We start from the raw sequence: 19,992 nt of genomic DNA on the forward strand, positions 1-19,992 counted from the left end.
TTCTATTTAGAACCAGAATTTTACTTTTATTGAGATGTAGAATTGCCAATACATAGAATCCTTTGCCCTCCCCCCTTTAAGCTAAATTTATCTTATATATTGCATCTCCATACATTGAAAACTCCGTAAGACAATATTATTTTGCTTTTAACTGTCAAACACATTTTAGAGTCGTCAAAAAAAAAGAATAGTTTACAGTATTTAACTTAGATCTTTATAGTATCTTTTTATTTTCACTCATTGCTAACATTCTAGATTTCATCTTTTATAATTTCTTTTCTATTTTGAGAACTTTCTTTAGCCATTCTTTTAGGGTGCATCTGTTGACAATGAATTGTCTTAGTTTTCCTTCAACTGAAACTGTCTTAATTTTACTTTCATTCTTGAAAAGTATTTTCACTGGTTATAGAATTTGGGTGGCAACACTAATAACTTCCTTTAATTTTGGCAATTTTTTCTTCTTTTATCTGCCTTTTTATTTGCATTCTAATATTGTTCTATGAGGGCAATGTCTGCTCTAAAAAAAAAAAAGAGACAAAGTATATTTATTTTAAACCAGAATATTTTATGTATTTTATCTGAAGAATCTTTATGTTTTCAGAAATTTCAGTGGACTGATTTAGTAAACTGATGGCGGATAGCAGTTAGGATACACTGGGTACAGTTTACATCATGAAGCAGTCAGAAGGAGCACAGTGAATATGGAGGACAGCCAGACCCACAAACCACTTCTTGTCACCCAAGAGCTACTGATTTACTGCAGAATGGAAATTTCTTTCAGACAAGGCAGAATGTTTTTAAACAATATTATGATGAAAAATTATAACAGGTGGGTTTGGCTTTCTAAGTTCCAAGTGATTTTTAACTCTTGTGTGAGACTATCTTTAGAAAAGAATTTAGCAACATGAGTATCATTGTTGAATCATTGCATTGATCATACTAACTGGATGTAGACTTAAGGTTACAAACTCTCCCAATATCTAGAGTTAAAAGTTTAATTCCCCAAAATGAGAAAATTATTCTCATATTTCCATATACTCAATGATATACAGTATGTGAAATATACAGTATATGAAATACTATAAATTGTTTTATTTTAATAAAATGACTCCAATCTATTTGACTTCCAATTAGAGTTCAATGGATTGCGTGAAAATTTATGTCAAAGAAATATGAACAATCATGTTAATAGGCAGGTGTCTACCATGACTCATAAGGAAAAGTAGGGCAATATAGTAGTAAGAGTACCAGATTACAAATCACTGGTCATGAGTTCTAGCACAGTGTCCTTGGCTACAATCTAGCTGCTGATCTCAGTCAAGCCTTTCCACTCAGCATATAAGCATGCTCAAGGCTCAAAACAAAACAAAACAAAACAAAAACGTGAACAATGAGAACACTAAATCTCCTCTTAATACTTGAGCTCTCTCTAAGCACTTCCCAATTTCTCCTCATTCCTTTCACATTCTAGTTCTGCAAAAAACTAATTGACACCGTTATACTACACTTTCACTTTCCTCAAGCTTCATTGAAGTCTGTCTTCTGAGTTAATTACACAAAGCAACTTAGATTAATTCTTTCTGTAGATCCTCATTCTCTTTTGTATGTAATTATGCATTCTTCACAAATTAAATTTTTATTCCCCATTTTCAACCCTTTACCTACTCCTCTAATCTTACTGAACTAGTCAGGACCTTCACTAAAATGTCAACTCAAAGTTGTAATAGTGCACACCCTTGTTTGATTCCCTGTTTTAAAGAGAATATTTATAATTTTCTTTTTTTTTAAGATTTTATTTATTTATTTGACAGAGAGATCACAAGTAGGCAGAGCAGCAGGCAGAGAGAGAGGGGGAGGCAGGCTCCCCACTGAGCAGAGAGCCTGATGTAGGGCTCGGCTTGATCCCAGGACCACAGGACCATGACCTGAGCTGAAGGCAGAGGCTTAACCCACTGAGCCACCCTAGCACCCCAATATTTCTAATTTTCAACATTAACAATGATGTGTAGGTTTTGGTGACAACTGTTACAAGGATAAGAAAGTCTACTAATCTTAAAGTTTGTACCATATGTAGATGTGGAATTTTATCAACTGCCTTTATTGCATTTCTAATATCATCCTTTTTTTTTCTCCTTTAATTAGCAAAAGTTGTCAATTATTTTTGTAGAATTTCTAAAATTAATCAATACTTGTACAAACCTAAGCATAATAATATATACCCATCACTCTTTTTTAGTTTACATCACTAGATTTAGATTGCTTCTATTTCATTTATGGTTTAGAATAAATGTACATGAGCAATTTTGAGTTGTAATTGTCCATTCTTGAACTGTACTTGACTGGTTTTGTTATCTTTAAAGGATGATTTGGGGAATATTCTCTCCACAAAAATTTGTATAACTTGGCTATGAGATACCCCTTCAAACTTGTTAGACTTGTCTATAAAGCAGTTTGACTTTATTTTCTTTCTGGAAAAAAAAAATGGTAGCTTCAATTCAATCTTTCAATTTTTCTTCCACTTTTAGTTATATTTCCTGGATTTTGACAATTACACCTAAAGTTTCAGATTTATTGATATAAATTACCTTATTAACTTCCTAAATGGTGCTGTAATTATAATTAAACCCTCAGTTAATTTCCAATAGGATTTATCAGTACCCCCACCTTATTATACTCTCCCCCTCATCATTATTGCCCCAGTTTCTACTTCTATCTTTGCTAACAACTAACGTTTTACTTTGTTGTCATATCTTTGAAGTTTTTCATCATTTTTTAATTTGTATCTCTATCTTTTTTCTTTTGAATATTTTCTGACTTCTTGAGTTGAAAACTTACATCATTCAATTTTCAATTTTAGAAAATTATTTTTCTTCCAAACACATCTAACACAAGAGGAATTTCCTTGAAGAACCACCTTTTCTGAGTCCAAAGTTTCATTTCGTATTTTTATTAAAATTCAAAGTAAGGTTTGATTTCCATTATGATTTCTTCTTGACCTCATGATTATTTATGTGTATTGGTAATCTCCAAACACATGGAGATAGTTTTGTATGATATCTTTTTATTGGCATCCTACTTATTTTTTTTTTTTACTGTGCTTTTTAAAAAATTTTTTTTCTCAACATAGCACTTACCCTCCCTAATGTCCATCACCTACTTATTTTTTTAAAATTTATTTCATTCACTGTTTTGATTTCATAGAATATGGCTGTTATGACTATGTAGAACTTAAAAAACATATGTATTTGCTAATTGTTGGTTGCTGGGTTATATATATCTACTGAATAAAACTATTTCACCATGTTATTCAAGTCTTAAGTATCTTCTTAGACCAATCACAAATAAGAAAGTTACATTGAAGTCTTTAAGTATAATAATGGATTTTTTTAAATTTTTTGCAGTAATTCTATAGAATATAGTTTAATATAACTTGAGGCAATTTTATTATGCGATTTTTAGTTTAGAGATGTCAAAAATGTTATTATTATATAGTGAAATATTCTATGTTTCCCCACTTTCCTTTGATGAGAATTTTCTTGGTATATCTTCCTTTCATTTTACTTCTAATTTCGGATTTTTATGTTTTAGACCTCTAATAAATAGTATTTGGATGTATTTTTAAAATCTGACAACCTCTGGCCTTAAACTGGTGAGTTTAAACAATTTACATTAATTATAATGGTCAGTTTACATTTCTCTTACCTTACTTTTTTTTTTCCTTTATGGAACTCTTTCTTTGCTCTTTCTCCCCTCTTCTGTTGCCTTGTTAGGTTGGCTTTAGGGGCATTTCATTTCTATTTTTTTCTTTTTCTCAATTGGAAATTTTACAGCCTAATTTTTAAATTGTAATGGTACCTTTGAATATTATAATGAATATTTAAAAATGAACAATATTTTTATATCTCTTAGCAACATAAGGAGTTGAAACATTTCTTACTCGAATTACTCCTCTCCAAATTCACATGATTTTATGTTCTGCATTATTGTTCTGTCTTTTCTTAGCTCAATAATGTTAGCCATGACTTTGATTATAACCTTATACAGTTTGCTAAGATCTACTTAAATGTTCACCAACTTATTTTCTGAGGTTATTTCCCTGTATTTCAGTATTCTAATGTAGGATAACTTGTATGTATACCTGAGGAGCATTCTTATGGTATTCTTACAGTAATACCTGTTAATGATCTGTTGTTGATAGTCTTTCAATTTGTATTTATCTCTATGTCCATAATTTCCTTTTGTTCTTAAAAGATTCTTGTGGCTATTAAATAGAGAATTCTAGGCTAATTGTTACTTTTTCTCAATATTTTGAAGAAAGTGTAATTGTATCTTATGGCTCTATTGTGGATGTTGTAAAGACTTCTATCAGCATGTTCTTTTCCCAGTTGTTTCATTTATTGCTCTCTCATTATTCTTTTAAATATCTTCTTTTTCCTGTAATGTACTTTATTTTTACTAAAATGTGCCTGAGTCTAAGTATTTTTTTGTTTGATATATATATATTGGTCTGGAAATGTCTCAGAAATTAGCTCTTCAAATATTACCTCTTTTCTCTTCACTCTATTTCTTCCTTGGGAATTCCAATTAAATAAATAATAGAAATTTCTGTTGACTTTCATCATACCTTTCCTATTTTTCAATTCCTTATCATTGTCCTGTACTCGTAATATTTCTGGCATCATTGCATCTTCAGCTGTAGTTATTTGTTTTTATCTCATTTATTAAGGCTGTATTTGTATTTCAATACTGAATATTTTTATTATATGCTCTTTATGGTTTTGTTTTACATCTCTCTGGCCATTTATTTATTAGCATTCTTCTGCTTGATAATCCATTTATTTATTTCATTTGATTTTTAGTACTTTAAGCAGGCAACTTCATTTTGTAATATTCTTGAAATCTAAATCAGTTTTGTTTCTGCTGAATCTCGTTGAAGGTGACTTATTTTCCTATATGTGTATGGAATTTTATTTGTAAACTTGGATTTTGAACTCTGGGAGAATTGGGGGTCTAAATTGAAGCTGTTTCTCTACAGCTAGCCCAGCTAGGATTGGAGAATAAGCATAGAGCATGCTGTTAATCTCCCTTGGAGTATCAAGTTTACTGTGAAATCATTATCAAATCTTGTTCATCGGGTTGATGCTGATATTGATATGTGCTTTCAGGGCAACCAGAATATTGCTTTAGCTTAAGGTTCTCAGATGGTGTCAACTTACAAGTTTTGTTTGTTCAGGGAGAGTATATTCCTTACTTCTTATAGATCCAGCAATACATTAAAGGTATGCTTTATGCATTTGTAAATAAAGTATCCCCTGGGTCACTGGCCAGCTATACTTCCAAAGCAAACACACACACACACACACACACACACGTGTACACACATGCACACACAAATACACACACATACAGAAACACAGAAAGAATGAGAATGTGAGACTATGTTGTAGCCTAAGGAGATTGGCACTTTTTTGCTTTTTCTCTTTGCAATGACCTGAGCCTCCAGCCTTCTTCTTTCCCCCTCAGCCCCCCAAGCACACACATGTACACCTCACCCTCCTGGACATTGAATAGTCCTTAACATATTTCCAGACCTCTCTCACTACCTATATAGTCCTACTATGGTATGTTCTCATTGTATCTTTTCCTCATAACATGCAAAACTACTGTAATTAGATAAATGTTATAAAAATGGGAGCTCTTTTATCTCTTTAACATCACTAACAGTGAGCAGCACAGCTCCTGTCTCCATAAATATTATTAAGCAAATAACTCAAAGGAAGTGCTCAGAGAAATGTAACTTACCACAACAGGTAGGGTGGTCCACCAGGACCAAATTTGATCATATTAAATTGGATGAATATATTGAATTTGAAAATTCTTCTTGTTATTGAATGTATAAAATACATTTAAGTTCGAAAATACCTGGGAAGCCAATATTATTTAAAACCTAAGTTTGACCAGCTTAACTGTACTTGAAACTGTGAAGTCAGATGTAAAAGGCCATTTTCAGGCCATTTTGTAAAATATTCAAAAGGTTCATATCTTCTTTATATATTGCTTGAATATATCTCCTAGAGAAATAGATACCTGATTTGTAGAGATTTAATAAATAACAGACATAAATAGTTACTATAAATAATAACACTGATTATCCCATGTAATCAAACCCTTCACCTGCTGAGATATGCACTGTGTTTATGCAGATCAGCTGTAGGCCTTTCATCCATGAAATTATAGAATGTATAATGTGATGGGCCATGATATATTCACTGTAATTGCTTATTTATAAAAAGAGCTATCAACAGCCCACTTTAAATAAATTCAAAAATCACCGTAGGGCATTTAGAAATGAATATTTTATATGACATTTTAAAAAGATTACGAGCATTTCTTTGAACAGTAAAATTAATAGCTGTTTGGCTGTTTAAACTCATCCAGTGTAGATTCAGGATAATAGCTTATAAACTGTAATTACTGTATTTGTGTTTTAATTAGAAATAACCATCTACTTTTCTAGTAATGCAAATTTTTTACCTAAAATATGAATAAAAGGAAAACAAATTAATAAGTGTTAAATTTTCTCATGGGTCTTTTGAAAATAAAGTATGTTCTATTAGTAACTCTATCTGCAGACTTATCTATTGCCTACCTACACATCTATACTTTTTGCCACAGTAAATACGTCTATATTACACAGCAAAAAATATCAAACTTTTTGATCCTCAAATGTCATTTTGAAAGTCTAAAGCTTTTAATATACTCAGAAACAATCATTATTTTGTCTTTAATCTTTAGCATAAATGAATTTAACACTAGTTTGAGATACATTATAAAGCTTGAGGTAGCCGTCAGAGACACAAATTTCTAAAATCAAGGGGAGGAAACCTCAAGAATAATGATCTTGGTCCCAGATCAGCTAAAGGATACTGTATTACAGAATCATTCACAATAGACAGAGGAGAAAGGACACAATTAAGATCTATGAAATTCTGAACAATGGGATACGATGAAATAATTCATCTCATCTTGATTGAATAGCTTCAGAAGACCACAAAGTTATCTGCATATTCCCCTTCAATCTCTGAACAAAAATTATTTGCCATACATTCTTTTGTACATGACTCTTCCATGTTGACATTAGAAATCATTCAAATAGTGCCAAACTTTCCGTTTAAATTTTTAAGATTTCTGTTCATTTTAGGTCATAATCTTATACATAAGAACTTGCTTATCACTCTTAGCAGTAAACCAAGTGTGTGCTATGAATATAAATAGAGGTGTCTGAGGACCTTGTTTAGTTGTAAAACAGCTTTCTACTTTAGGGAAGCTTTGGAGGCTTTCTCTTCTGAGAAATTATCGATGTATTTCCTCCAAAACTAAGGGAAGTTATGGTGAAGCATCAAGTTTATACTGTCAAGATAGATTAAGAAAAGTAACCTGGAGAGAATGATCAAGTTTATACTATTTAATACTACCATTTTAAAACTAACACTGAAAATAAAAGATGAAGATAAAGTGAATATGCACTCTGAGAAACATGAAACGGACATTAACTTTCTGCGAATCGAGAAACAAGAGTATTGGGCTTGGGATCCATTTACATGAGACACATAACTTTTTTTCATAGGAAATACAACAGAACTGTAAGCTGTATAGGGCTGTAATGGTTAAACTTATTTATCTAGGAACTTCAAAAATGATAGTAAGGATCGAAACAACTAAAGGTAAAAAGATGTACAGAGACAAGGACTTTTGAAACATGTGCAGGCATTAGCTGTTAAATGATAGTATAAACTAAACCTTTCTAGATACCAGTCAGTAATGAAAGTCTCAAGTCCTTAGGTGATATAAAGGTTTAAAAGATGTTCAGAACTCTGGAGAAATGGACTGATGAATGCTTGGGACCTCTGTTGTCTGAGTCCCCTTTGTCCCTATCCCCATCCCATTCAGGGTTACGTGGTGAATTTTGGATTTGGCCTATCTATATGGGAGAAGAGAGGAAGGAAAAAAATAATTTCTCCCCTAAAGTGAATTCCTCAGTATGAGTTCAGATAAAAAGAAAGAAAGAATCTGGGGCGCCTGGGTGGCTCAGTGGATTAAGCTGCTGCCTTCGGCTCAGGTCATGATCTCAGGGTCCTGGGATCGAGTCCAGCATCAGGCTCTCTGCTTAGTGGGGAGCCTGCTTCCCTCTCTCTCTCTGCCTGCCTCTCTGTCTACTGTGATCTCTCTCTGTCAAATGAATAAATAAAATCTTTAAAAAAAAAAAAAAAGAAAAAAAAAAAAGAAAGAAAGAATCTGTGTCTGAGTCTGATCAAATACTAGAAGTCTCCCAAAATATTTGTAGAGGCATTAAAAATATTTGTAGAAGCATTTAGAAATAGTTAATGTCAAGGAAGATTAAGAATTTAATGGGTAGAACTTTCTTCAAACAAATTTAAAAAAATCAATAGAATGATTAAGTTATAAATAAGCCAATGATTCCAGGGCAGAATGTTTAAGTTATGAATAAACCACTGATTCCAGGACTCTCAAAATGGCTAAACAATAAATGAAGTGACTTTCGAAATAACACTGAGATAATTAAATTTATTCACAGGGGACACAAATAAGGAAAAATCTTGTATTTATATATAAAATTTGTAAAAAAATAAAAAGTTTGTATAAAAAGATACAATTGCACAAAAAGGATATATTTGGAATTACTACTTATAACTTACGGATGTAATAAATATATATTCAGGTACTAAATGTGAACTTAGATGTCCAAAGAAAGTTTGTATCTATCTTTGGTTTGAGAAAGTTCTATCTGTTCAAACATGGATATAAGAATTCACAAGTGGTCTCTGCTTGTAATGACAAGATATAAACTGGAAAAAAAATGAACTTAGTAGTTTCATGGAAAGTTGCCAGCAATGGAATTTTAAAAATCACCTATATGATAATGACTTTTCCCAAACAGTGTATTTGTATAATAATGATTTTAGGAATAGTGTAATAAAGATCCTTAAAAAATTAGGAGTTAAAAATAAGTCATCAGAAAGAAAAACAAGTACATTTAAAATATGTTTCTTTGTTATAAAAAATACAGTCATTACAATAAAAATATATTTTAAATTCAGGTATTGTACCATCTCATGATATTTATTATTATTATCCAATTCCTTGTTACTTCATTATTTTAAAAAAACATAATTTTAATGGATATATTTTACTCAATTGGCTGGTTATACCATAACATGAGTGACACTCTACCTTCAAGTCATTTGGTTGTTTCCAAAGTTTTATTATTAAAAGTATAGTGTTCTTACAGATTTTTAATATTTAAGAATGTTTGTTTAGGAAATATCCCCAGAGGTGAAATAGCATGTCAATAATTATAAGCATTTGTTATGAATATAGCTAAAATATTTCCAAAAAGTTTATGACAATGTAAAATGCCATGAGCAATGTATGAGAGTAGTAGTTGTACCATAGTTTAGAATATCATATTTCCACATTAACTGTGAAAAAATGAAAATTGGAATCTTATTTTGATTTTCAGAGTTTTTAAACTATAAAAGTAAATGTGATTAAAATGTGTCATCAGTTAATGATTTCATAAAAGATACTATCTTCTTTTACTGAGTACTTTTATTCTTAGACTAAACTGCCATTGGTAAAGTGGTAGAGAGCTACATTTCTATAATTCTTCCAACTACTGCAGTAAAAGAAAACAGTGGAATTGCACTGTAATAATTTGTTTTCATTCTCTTGTATATATAAGGTTATTTTGTTGTTGTTGATTTGTTTGTTTGTTTTTAATTTAAAACTACTGGTAGTAAGCTGAATACTTACCACCTAAACATACGCAGTCTCAAGACCCAGAACGTGTAAATGTTACCTTATTAGGAAAAAAAGTTTTTGCAGATGTGATAAAATTAAGATTATTTTGGATTATTCCAGTCAGCTCTAAATCCAGTTTGTCATTCCTTACAAAACTGAGCAGAAGGAGATTTGATTCACACAGAAAAGACAAAAATAATGAGACCAGGGAGGCAGAGACTGGCTTGGTGTGACCACAAGTCAAGCAAAGCTGGCAGCCACCAGAATCTGGAAGAGGCAAGGAACAGATTTCCCTATAAATCTTCAGAAAGAGCACAGTCCTGTCAACACCTTGATTTTGGCTCAACAAAAATGATTTTAGACTTCTGTCTTCCAGGAACTGTGAGAGAAAAAAAATTTTTGGAGTTTTAAGTGATCAAGTTTGTGGTGTTTGTTAGAATAGCCACAAGGAGCTAATTCATTAGTTACTGTCACTCATAAAACCTTGGACAAATTCAGGCTTGTCTACCATTTATTGTGTTAAAATTTGAATCCAGAAGATATTGCATTTATTTATTTATTTATTTATTTACTTATTTAAAGATTTTATTTATTTGTTTGACAGACAGAGATCACAAGTAGGCAGAGAGGCAGGCAGAGAGAGAGGAGGAAGCAGGCTCCCTGCGGCGCAGAGAGCCCGATGTGGGGCTCCATCCCAGGACCCTGAGATCATGGCCTGAGCCAAAGGCAGAGGCTTAACCCACTGAGCCACCCAGGTGCCCCAGAATTTATTTTTTTTAATGTAGTACCTGATGTTCAACTTTTGATGAAGTATTGACATTAGTTGTTTTTGTTTAAGCCCAGGAAACATCACTATAAGACTTCAGATCTAATATTATACAACAGCCAGGCAAGATAAACACAATATTGCTCACCTTGCATTAAATGGCAAAAAGCATATGCAATCTTTCAAAGCAATTTCAAAATGAAAACAAACAAACAACACACTTAAACATGGATGTGTGAACACACACACTTTGCATCTTAATATGACGGGATTTTAAAATTCTGTATCATGGATCATGGATTTAAAAATGTTCGTTGTTTAAAAATATAAACTTGTCATAAATATTTACTTTATAGAGTTTATACATTGTTTTATGTTACATTAACACCTTTTATGTAATCTATTAAAATCATTCCCTTTACCACAAAAATACACTGCATATTTTTCTACTTAAAGTAATTAGGACATTTTCTAATGCATACAAAGATTTTATTAGGAAAGAAAATGAAAACTTCATAATTTTTACAAGAAAGTACTCATTTGGATTCATTTATCTTCCATATAAGGAATTTCTGTAGTTTGATGCTCTGAAATATGTCAGTAGCAAGACTTGTAGAAAGAGTACTACATGAGGCATGTGAAAGTCTGTGTTTCTAGCTCTGATTTTGATACTGGTTACATGCAACCTGAGCAACCTCAGTTGTTGGAATTTCTGCTTGAGATGTATAAAACACAGACACCCCATTGTCTACTTAGAGCATTAATATAAGGATCAAGTAGGCTAGTATCTAAGACCATTTTCAAAACTGTAATGGATTCTGCAAAAATAAATATTATTATGATGAGGTACTAATAATTGTATACTTGGATAATCACCCAGCAATTAATTGTTATGTAAGACAGTGACCATTTTGCTTATAAAATGAAGTAGCACACATACCATATTTTTTAAAAACATTTAAATGGATCTCCTCTCATGTGCATAGCAATGGTGCTATTGTGGAAAAATATCTCAGCATGCCATTCTCAAAAAACTTTCTCAGAATTACATGGATAAAGTGGTATTCTAAAACTTTACTTTTTGACATGTCAGTATACCATCACTGATAAAACATAATTTTAAATCTAGTAATAAAGTTATAAGGATTTAAAATCTCTCTAAGATAATAAATGGAATCATGTTATGCCAAATGATATTTATTCTTAATTTAGTGGAAAATTCATTTCTAGTTTTTGTTTTGTTTTGTTTGTTTTGTTTTAGATCTTCCACAGCAAATATCACAAAGTAAAAACAGTATTTACTCTTCCAGAAATGACCCTGCTGTAGATTACACCATGGTATACTCTCACTTGCTTCAGGTCTTGACACATTTGTCTCATTCCCAACAAAAACTTACTTTATTCTATCTAAATAAGTTTTCCATCCCTGATACCCACTTCTTCCTTTATTGCTTTATATTATTTTTTTTCTTTTTTGGTCACCAACTAACATACTTTATATTTTTACCTTGTTATCTGCATTGTATGTTGTGTGTCTTCTCTTACTAGAATGCAATATTCACAGAGGCAGACTTCTTTATTAAAGATTAGTCTTTTTTTTTTTAAGATTAGTCTTTTTATATGCCAACACCCAAGACATACAATGGTGTTGAGAGCCAAATAGTTTTGAATAAATGAATCAATGAATATCTGTGTGACTGAATAAATAAATGGAGAGTAGAAATTTTATATATAATAGAATAACCATATTATAGTATTATTTTACTAATAAAGATCCAAATGGATCTCAACTATGTTTACCTTAACATAGAGAGAGATAAAGACAAGAGTGATGTAAAGATAAGAGTAATGTGCCGACGACAGTGACAAAATAAATACCAAGTGATTCTCTTATGGGAGGTCGTAATATTTCCTTCTCTTCCCTTCCTTGTGTATCCGAGATGTCGTAGATATCACGGTTTTTTCTTAATAAATAACCAGAGATGTAAATTGCAACAAGAATACAATAAAATAAAGTAAAAGTAAAAATATTTGTATTATTTTAAATGAATGTATCATTTTGTTAAGAAAACAAGTGTTTATATATAAATGTTCATTAGAGTTCTAACAGTATGCATGTAATGTAAATGTAAATGACCAAATTTATAAGAAATGGAGAAAGATAAACTGGGGAGAAAATTCTGGAAATTTTTGTTTTGTGTGTGTGCCTTATTCCAATTTTACCCTGTTTGTTTGGAAAATATATACTTTATTTCAGCCTATTTAGTAAGTACCCTAGCAACTGTGTCATGTATTTTTAACTTATAAAAATCTAATGTTAATCTGATTTTAGCCAAATTTTGGATAGTCTAAGAAACATATTTAGAGATAAACAAAACTCATTTTACCATCTTTCCAACACATATGATATTGGTGTTATATGTCTATTTTTAATTCCATATATTTAATGTCCAATGAGATATTTATTTTTCTTATTTTTTTAAAGATTTTATTTATTTATTTGACAGAGAGAGAGGTTACAAGTAGGCAGAGAGAAGGGGGAAGTAGTCTTCTTGCTGAGCAGAGAGCCTGATGCAGGGTTCAGTCTCAGGACCCTGAGATCATGACCTGAGCCAAAGGCAGAGGCTTAACCCACTGAAACACTCGGTGCCCCCAAATGAGATATTTAATGTTATTACCTTATATATCCAAAGCTCACCTGGATTTACCCTCATTTTGAGTATTTGTTTTTTTATTTTGCTGAAAGTGCTGATAAAATGAAAAGTGAGTCTATACAAATGAATAAAAAGATAATTTTTCTTCTGCTCAACATGTTTTTGTTTTATTGCCTTAAAATATGTTGATTCAAACCTCTTTCCTTAGGAAACACTGATTGCTACAGAATTCTACATGTCAGCAAGTTTTTTCAGCATACTGGCAGTATTCTTTGACGGTTTCTGGCCTCCACTGTTACAGAAAGTCAGTTGGCCTTTGAAATTTGTATTTTTTTTTTCCTTAGATGCTCTCAAGGTATTTCTGTCTTGATTTTTGTAGTTTGACAGTTATATTTCTAGTCATTTTTCTTTCTTTCTTTGACTTTTTAGACATCTTGATTGTATAAATTGGTATTTTCTAAAAAATCTGTAAAAATCTCATTTAAATCTGGAATTTGTGTTCTTTGCTCCAATATCTCTTCCTTTTTGTAAATCAATTAAATATATGTTAGAATTTTTCACTAGAGATACCTTTTCTCCTAACTGGAATTCTGTATTTTTGTCTTTTTTCTATTTAAAGATGTATCTTTCAAAGTAGTTTTAGATTCACAGCAAAATTAAGAAGAAGGTACAGAGAGTTCCCCTACATACACTGGCCCCAACATGCATAGCTTCCCCCGTTATTAATGTCCCCACCAGAGTGGCACACTTGTATAATTGATGAGCTTATATTGGTAAATCATTATCACCAAAAATCTATAGGTTCCATTATGGTTCACTTTTGGTGTTGTACATTCTAGGGGCTTGAACAAATAATATATTACAGTACCATATGGAGTATTTTCCCTGCCCTAAAAATCCCCTGTGTTCGGCCTGTTAGTCATCCCTCCCACTCTGGAAACCACTGATCTTTTTTACCATCCATGATTTTGCCTTTTCCAGAATGTTGTATAGTTGGAATCATAAAGTGTATAGCCTTTGCAGATTGCCTTCATTACTTAATAATATGCATTTAAGTTTCTTCCTTGTCTTTTTATGGCTTCATAGCTCATTTCTTTTTTAGCACTGAATAGTACATTGTCAGGGACTACCCCCAGGTTGTTATCATATCACCTAATCAAGGATGTCTTGGTTGCTTTCAAGTTCTGGTAAATAAGAATAAAACTTCTATAAACTTCACTGTGTAGGTTGCTCAATGTACATTGGTATATACCATATACTTCAACCCCTTTGGGTATATAACAAGAAGTACAGTTGGAAGATTGAATGTCTAGAGTATGTTTAGTTTGATAAGAAAGCACCAAATTGTCTTCCAAAATAGGTGTACCATTTTGAATTCCCCATCCGCAATGAATGAAAGTTTCTGTTTCTTCACACATTGTCGCCAGTATTTAGTGTTGTCAGTGTTCCAGATCTGAAGAATTCAAGTAGTGGTAACTTGTTTTAATTTGCATTTCCCTGATGACGTGATTTGGAGTCTCCTCTTTATCCTGATATGCCATCCTTATATCTTCTTCGGTAAGATATCTGTTAATATCTTTGGTATATTTTTAATTGGGTTGTGTGTCTTATTTTTGTTTAGTTTTGAGAGTTCTTTTTATATTGTGAATAACAGTCCTGTACCAGATGTATCTTTTGCAAATATTTTCTCCCCATCAGTGGCTTGTTTTTTCATTCTCTTGATGTACTTTTTGTTCTTTGCTAGGTTCAAGCTACATTCTGAACATTTCTTACTGACCTATTATACGGTTTCTTATTTCTCTCCCTAGCTATTTCTAATCGGGACTGACATCTACCTATTGACTGAAAATTACTGTCATTTTATTTTCCATTATTAGAATTTCTCTTTGGTTCCTTTTGTAATCTACTTTCCATGTTTCTCAAAAAAAAAAAGTTAAGATTTGCTTTTATTTCTTAAACCATAGAAATTTTTTTTATAGTCTCTGTCTGATGCATTCAATATATATTTTATCAACAATGGTTATTTTCTCTGTTTTATTTTCTATGTCTCACCCATGGTATCTGTTTCCATAAGAGTCTGGTTATCTTTGCCTGTTGGAGTCATTTATTTTATTTTGAAATATATTTTAGGATTAAAATACATAAAATATGTTCTAGGAGTAAAATGGTTAATACAGTTCACTTCCCCTTCAGGAAAAATAATCTTTTGTTTTTGTGAGGGGACTGGAGATGTTACTGGTGTCACTTTAATTCATTTTTGAGGCTTAATAATTCCTTCACCCAATAGAGATGCAAAAGTGAGCAACACGCACAGACTCACTGCAGGTATCTCTTCGACCTATAGGATCATCCCTTTGTGTTCATAGCTTAATGTCCCAGTTTAACTCACAAAGCACATTCAAATTAGTGTATTTTATAAATAAGGTTTTCAACTTCCATAAATTTCAGGCCCTGATTTTCACTTTGTAGCCACTAAAAGGACACTAAAATTACATTTCATCTTCACAGTTTTTTCTTACTAATTGGCAAATTCCCTTAAAGGACACACAACTTTGTTTGCTGTTTCCTCCCTAAGATTTTGACCTCAATATCTTGTTAACTCTTCAGTGCTCTTAAACTGATTTTTAAAAATTATTTCATTCAGCTCTTAGTACTTCCAAGTCGGAAGGCTGGTCTTAATCACCTGGCCCATCATTATAAGTAGAATCTGTTTAATAGAAAAACTGCTTGTTATCAATATATTCACACATGTACACTATAAAATATATTATAGAGAAGTTGACATACAAATGCAGATATTTAGATAAATGTGCATGCACATAATGAATATATAAATAGAATATAAATGTAAATAAACTATTTCAAATTGATTTATTTTTTAATTATCTGTCTGTTCTAGAAAATGAGGGGATGATTCAACTTCTTCTAACCATACCAAGCAAGAAACCCAATCTACCATCTAGGAGGTGATTATATTGCTTTATAGCTGATAAATGTGTATAAATATTCTATTTCATTTTATTTCTTTTACTTTGGCTGGAAAGGAGCAGTGGAATTCTCTGAAAACTAAATAAGTTAAATATTTTAATGAATATCAATTACTTTTTTTCTAAGATTTTATTTATTTATTTAACAGACAGATCACAAGTAGGCAGAGAGGCAGGCAGGGGTGGGGGGGAGCAGGGTCCCCAATGAGCAGAGAGCCTGATGCAGGCCTCCATCCCAGGGCTCAATTCGAGGACCCTGGGATCATGACCTGAATAGAGGGTTTAACCCACTGAGCTACTCAGGCACCCCAACATTCTACAAATGTTTGCCCAAGACCTTTGTAAAACCTTCCTTGACATCCTGTTTGTGTTCCCATAGACTTTTGTTTATACTTCTGTTTTAATATTTTTACATTATTTTAATTGCTTGTTTACATTTATGGCTTCTGATCTAGAATATAAGACCTATGTGTTTTAATTTCCTTTGAGTCATGATTTTATTTTCATATCTACCTCAGTGACTGGCAAATAGAATGCACTTAATAAATGCTTAGCAAGTGAATTTTGAAAGCGAGATGTGGTCATAAATATGGAAACAACAGATAGTAATAATGCATAGTTTCTTTCTGAAAGGACTTCCTAATATAACAGAGGAGATAAACATTACTCAACATGTTTAGAGAAGCATGAACTTCTTGGCATATAACTGTTGATAATAATTTCTGATGATTGTTTCTATTTCCTTTTTCCTTGGTGTTAGTCATGATCTTTCCCTTTTCATTCAGAATTTTATTGATTTGGGTCCTCTCTCTTTTCTTTTTGATAAGTTTGGTCAATGGTTTATTGATCTTATTGATTCTCTAAAAAAAAAAAAACCAGCTCCTGTTTTTGTTGATGTGTTCTACTATATCTCTAGTTTCTATCTCATTGATCTCTGCTCTAATCTTGATTATTTCCCTTCTTGTGTGTGGAGTTGGCTTAATTTGTTGTTGATTCTCAGTTCTTTAAGGTGTAAAGAGAGCTGGTGTATTCTGGATTCTCCTTCTTCTTCTTCTTCTTCTTCTTTTTCTTCTTTTTTGAGGGAGCTTGGATGGCTATGTATTTCCCCCTTAGGACCACCTTTGCTATATTCCATAGGTTTTTGGACCTAAGTGTCTTCATTCTCATTGATTTCCATGAATTAAGTTCTTATTTGATTTCCTGGTTGATCCAAACATTCTTAAGCAAGGTGGTTTTTAGCTTCCAGGTGTTTGAATTCCTTCCAAACTTTTTCTTATGGTTTGATTCCAGTTTCACAGCATTGTGGTCTAAGAATATGCAGGGAATAATCTCAATCTTTTGGTATCAGTTGAGTCTTGATTTGTGACCCAGTATGTGGTCTATTCTAGAGAAAGTTCATGTGCACTTGAGAAGAATGTGTATTCTCTTGTTTTAGGGTGGAATGTTCTGTATTTATCTATGAAGTCCATCTGGTCCAATGTGACATTCAATGCTCTTGTTTCTTTATTGATTTTCTGCTTGGATGATCTATCTATTACTGAGAGAGGCATGTTAAGATCCCCTGTTATTAATGTATTCATATCAATATGACTCTTCATCTTGATTTACAGTTGTTTTATGTAGTTGGCTGCTTCTGTGTTGGGGGCATAAATATTTACAATTGTTAGATCTTCTTGGTGCATAGACCCTTTAAGAACAATATAGTGTCCTTCTTTATTTCTGACTACAGTCTTTGGTTTAAAATCTAATTGATCTGATATGAGAATTGCTACCCCAGCCTTCTTTTGAGACCCATTGGTATGAAAGATGTTTCTCTATCCCTCCACTTTCAGTCTGGATGTATCCTTAGATTCAAAATGGGTTTCTTGTAGACAACATATAGATGGTCCCTGTCATTTTATCCAATCTGCGACCCTATGGCATTTTATGGGAGCATTTAGGCCCTTCATGTTGAGAGTGATTATTGAGAGATACGTTTTTATTGACATAGTGTTGCCTGTGAAGTCCTTCTTTCTATACATTGTCTCCATAAATTTCTGTTCTATGACACTCTTGGGTTCTTTCCTCTTTTATAGAAACCCCCTTAATATTTCTTGTAGTGCCAGCTTGGTGGTCACACACTTTTAAACCTTGCCAGTCTTGGAAGCTCTTTATCTCTCCATCTATTTTGAATGTCAGTCTTGCTAGATAAAGTATTCTTGGTAGCATGTGCTTTTCATTTAGTGCCCTGAGTACATCTTGCCAGCCCTTTCTGACTTGCCAGGTTTCTGAAGATAGGTCTGATGTTATTGTGATGGGCCTTCTTCTGTGCATAAGGAATCTCTTCCCCCTAGATGCTTTCAAGAGCTCCTGTCTAAAATTATGATTTGTCAGTCTCACAATCAGGTGTCTTATGGTCTTCCTAGATTCTATGATCTTGGGGGGAGTCCTTTTTGTCTCTAGGACACAAATGCTGATTCCTTTCTCGAGATTGGGAAGATTTTCATGAAGAATTTGTTCAACTATATCCTCTGGTCTACTTTCTTTCTCCTACCCCTCAGGGATTCCAATAATTCTGACATTGGAACATTTCATGGTATCATATGACACAAATTATAGGAGAATATTTCATCAGATTTAAAAGAAGATGAGAATGGAGGCATAGATTTGGAAGTTTTAAACATATACTTGACACTTCTATGTGTGGAAGTAGATGAAATTTCCTTTATAGAGAATGTAGAAGGAGATAAAAATATAAACACAATGTCTTAAAAATACCAACCCATAATGGTTTGTCAGAGGCAGGCCCCTGGTCAGGGCGGCCTCCGCCATTAAAAGATGGCGCCTGGCTAGTTGCCAGGTTAGGATTGCCTCGTGAGACTAAGCAGAACACCCAAAGAGGAAGTAAACAGCATTGGTTGCTAGTGAAGTTGTTCATTTAGGTGCACAGCCTGATTCACTCCCTCCTGTACCCTGCTCGCTGATTGGTCATGTAAGCGTATATAAGTGTGTAGACTTGCGGAAATAAGGAGAGAGAAGATGCATCTGAACTGGGGCTTCTTGTCGTCCTTGCGGGTTGAGGGCGACAAATGGTGCCGAAACCCGGGAACTAAATAAAGCAATCTTGCAAGGGGGTTTGTATGTGTTTTTCCACAGGAAAAGGAGGCTCCAATTTGGATCCCAGAGTGGCTGGTGCGTGCAGCCTTGCCTCCAAACACCAGTCATGATACTGAAGATGCTGATGATAACTCTGGGGATGCTATAACTCCTGCAGCAGACTCAAGCCAGAGAGCTGTGAGCAGTGGTTAAAGCATGGCTATATCCTTTACCAGTGACTAACTCTTCTCTCATATTCCCTCCTCTCCCTTTGATGCATGGCAGGTCTGTAACTTGCTAGGAGCATGTACTGATATCTCAGCAGTGTGCATGTTAAATGGTGGCAAATTCCTCAACTGTTCTTATAAACAAAATGACTCTAGTACCTTTGAGACAACAGTTAATGTGTCTTGTCCCAATAATATTACTTATCAGCCCACTCCCATATGCGTCTTGCCACGATTCCTTTTCCTCGTAACAAATGCTAGTGAGCTGAATGATATGTTGAATTGCACTAAGAATTGCTATCTTTCCCAGTGCTTGAATGTCACGGCCTTCAAGCTGGCTGTAATTATGCATATCCCTACCCATGTTCCTATCCCAGTTTCCATTCCAGAGGACAAGTTACCGGTGGTGCTATCCAGAAAGAAGAGAGATTTTGGTATCACAGCCGCCGTTGTGACAGAAT

The 19,992-nt window shown here is 33.0% G+C and overlaps 1 long non-coding RNA gene across 1 annotated transcript in view; it reads left to right on the forward strand.

Annotated features, from left to right (window-relative positions):
* The window catches only part of LOC309864023, a 92,982-nt gene extending 73,241 nt beyond the window's left edge, over positions 1–19,741 (forward strand). The window contains exon 3 of the long non-coding RNA XR_014311343.1: positions 19,365–19,741. This is a non-coding gene — a long non-coding RNA (uncharacterized lncRNA). The remainder of the gene's footprint in view (positions 1–19,364) is intronic.
* Positions 19,742–19,992: the final 251 nt, after the last annotated feature.

This window comes from Mustela nivalis (genome assembly GCF_964662115.1).
Source record: "Mustela nivalis genome assembly, chromosome: 5".
NCBI lineage: Eukaryota > Metazoa > Chordata > Mammalia > Carnivora > Mustelidae > Mustela > Mustela nivalis.